The sequence below is a fragment of the Peromyscus californicus genome, unplaced genomic scaffold (genome assembly GCF_007827085.1).
Source record: "Peromyscus californicus insignis strain IS unplaced genomic scaffold, ASM782708v3 Scaffold_5__1_contigs__length_169319896, whole genome shotgun sequence".
Lineage (NCBI taxonomy): Eukaryota > Metazoa > Chordata > Mammalia > Rodentia > Cricetidae > Peromyscus > Peromyscus californicus.
In genome coordinates this window covers 15,420,376-15,423,840 of record NW_026294573.1, presented here as the reverse complement: position 1 = coordinate 15,423,840, position 3,465 = coordinate 15,420,376, and positions in this window count along the sequence as shown.

The following is a 3,465-nucleotide window of genomic DNA, read 5'->3' as shown; positions in this document are numbered from 1 at the left end:
AATCACTGCTGAATAAGTGATTATAAAACACAACAGAATTCCTGAGTTATTTGAAGAGCCTAATTATGATATCACAGCCATTCATCTGCTTCTTTGGGGTTCTTTGCAGTTGTGGGTTGAAGGCTCAATACTTCATTCACGTTTATTCTTTCTTCCCATGATGCTGTAGAGAGAAGCTACAGTCAAGCGGCAGACAGACACCTCCATTCTCCAGTCTCCATCCTACCCGCTGATACCCTCTTTGATTTCTACCGTGTCTCTCCTTTCGGTTCCTCACAATTCCTCAGCAGCTCCCTGTGGTCCCTCAGCCCCTGGCATTTAAGGCTTCGTACTATTAGATCACAGGCTTGTCCTTTGAAGACAGTGGTCACTCTGAGAGGCCAGATCGCACAGTCTGAAGAAATCAGGCCTCACCCCACCACAGCTCTCCCTAGGACAGAGTTAAGAAGCCAATCTATGCTGTAGTTTTGACAGCCCCTAGTTAATGGTCCTACCCGTACCTAGCGCCTCCATTCTCTGGTCATGTAGGCTCATCCCATAAATCATGTAGGCTATCCTTGTAAACCATGCAGGCTATCCCAGACTAACTCATACCACATAAAACTTCCTGCCAGCCCCTGAAAACTTATGGAAGTCACATATCCTCTGTTTGTGGGATTTCTATGACACCCACGCCCAACAGGATGCTGTCCATGGTGGCTCTCTGCCTTATCTTCCTTTAAGCTCCTAGCAAAGTTCCTCTCTGGGTTGAAGGGAAAGCCTCCCTGTTCCTTTAAGGCCTGGTGTGCTAAATTGATTTGAATGTATCGTTCCTCTTTAATGCTCTCTCACCTCAAGGCCCAGTCATGGTCTGGCGGTCTTTTGTCCTAACAGACCTCACTCCTGCAGAGCATTTATGGGTCTGCTTCCTCTCAGAATCACCCAGCCAAGGCTGGGACCCCTCTCCACATCCTCACCGTTTGCAGGACATGCCCGTGGGCTGCTTGTTGTCGGTCCACTGTGCAGCAGCTCCCTCAACACAGAAGCACATGTGTTTCAATTCAAGTGCATCCCAAGTCCCACCTTTCCAAACTGGAGTGGGTGGCAACCTCTGCCAAACTGCCAAGGCGTGTGTCCGAATCTTTCCTGGTGCCACTCATCCCAGTTATCTGGGGCCCTTCATGGCAGGCAGCCTTGGGTCCACGTCCTGCCTCCGCTCCCATCTTTGATCTTGGACCAGCCTATTCCTGTCTGTGCTACTGCTCCTAACAAAAGCAATGCACCACGTGCTGCATGAAATAGGTGCTGAATAAATGAGCAGACGTCACAACAGAATTCCTGCATTAACTGAAGAACCTAATTATGACGGGGCAGATCCACCAGCCTCCCGAGAAGTTCTGAGATTGAAATGAGTGCCTGGAAGCCGGGTGGTGGTGGTAGTGGCAGTGGTGGCGGCGGCAGCAGCAGCAGCGGCAGCAGCGGCGGCGCACGCCTCTAATCCCAGCACTTGGGAGGCAGAGGCAGGTGGATCTCCAGTACCCAGTGGAAGAGCCAGAGAATTCTAAAATCAACGTAGCTCTGTTGGTAGAGTGCTTGCCTAGCATATAGGAAGTCCTGGGTTCCGTCCCTGCATTGCATAAATCGGAGATGGTAAAGCACGACTCTATTTCTTTTTTTTTTTTTTTTCCTTCATTTCTTTTTGTGTAGCTCTGGCTGTCCTAAAACTCACTCTGTAGACCAAGCTGGCCTTGAACTTACAGAGATCTGCCTGCCTCTGCCTTCCAAATGCTGGGATTAAATGTGTATGCCACCACCTCCCGTTGAAAGACTATATTTCTAACACTCAGAAGATGGAGACAGAAGGGTCAAGAGTTCAAAATCATCCACGGCTACATAGTGAGTTTGAGGCCAGTCTGGTTTACAAAAGAACCTGTCTCAAAAAACAAACAAGCAAAAAACCCACAAACAAACAAACAACAAAAACAACAACAACAAAAAACCCAAAACAGAATGCTAAAGAGCAGAGAGGAGATTTACATAACAGCCTGGGAAGAGGAACAAACAGAGTGGAGGCCTCATGATCCCACACTGATCTCGGGAATGCTGATAAGCACTTGACATTTAAACAGAGGAATAATTGGGGCAGGAGGCAAGAGGCATGTGTGAGCAGTCCTGGTTTAAGGTGTGAGCCTGCCCATCATGGCCTCGGTTCTGGTCCTGAATGTTAATCTGTTAATTCCTGCTATCACCAAGGGTCCAATCTGGTCTCTACAGGATGATCTACTCTAGGCTGCAGCCTCTACAGGGACATCATCCTTTGAGTTCTATGTCCTGCACGATTTGTTCTTCCTGGAATCCAAGGTGACTGCAGGTTTAGACAATGGTCTTTTGGTCTTGAAGGGAGATGAGACAGGTTTAGGCAGAGAGACGCACCATAGAAACCGACTGGTCCCTGCAGAGTCAAGCAGGAGTCTGAGCCAGAGTAAAGGAGACAGACACCAAATGAAGGCAGGGATGCGAGTTTTCAGCTGCCTCTGAGCCCCAGCTTTAGAGTCAGTGCTCTTAGCAAAGGCAGTTTCTAAATGCCTGCTTCAGTTGGAACGGTTTGTGGAAACAGGCACCATACGCCGTTGGTAAATACCACCCCAATTCATTTGACCAGCCCCTAGGCTCCCCTACCATGGGAGCAAGAACTTCAGTGGATGCATATTTGAGAGCCTTTAGCCTTCAATGCCTTTGAGCTGATGTCCCCAAGGCAAATAGGTGAAGCTGCCAGAAGAGATGCTGTGGGAGTTCTCCTGGAGGGCTGCTACCTGCCACATCCCCAGAACACGATGCAGGAGAGCCAAGGGCACACCCCCAACACACAGCCCAGCTGGACCTAAGCATGCTCCTCTCTAGACCTCACCCAGGAAGCAGCACAGCACTGGTCTTCCAAGAAGCGTTTGACAAAATGTTTCCAGTCTCCCTCCAAACTTGCCGTGTATTCTAGATAAGCCCTACACTAAAAGCACGGTTTTCCCACTCGGGGCTTGGTTTACGCTGGTCCTTTGCTACAGAGCACTTTCCTTATTTCTGTATCTACCTCCCCTCTCCTGCAAAAACACGAAGCTTCCCTTAATTTCTCTCAATTCCTGAGCCATCTGCTCAGCCTTTCTTTTTAGATCATGGTTTGGTTTTGTGTGTTTGGGTTCCTTTGCTGTTTTGTTTCTGAGACAGGGCCTCATATAGCCCAGGCTGACCTTGAACTCCTGATTCTCCTCTACCTCCCAAGTGTTGGGATTATTCTACATGCACCTCCATATCCCTTATGTGGTGCTGGGATGGAACCCAGGGCTTCATGCTTTCAAGGCAAGCACACTCTCAACTGAGTTGCCACTCCACATGTTCTCCTGAGTCATGGTTATGTCTGCTTTCATTCCTACATTGGAAGCCTTTGGTAAACAGGTCCCTGGTTGTTTTCAAAGACCCAGAGAGTATGTCATT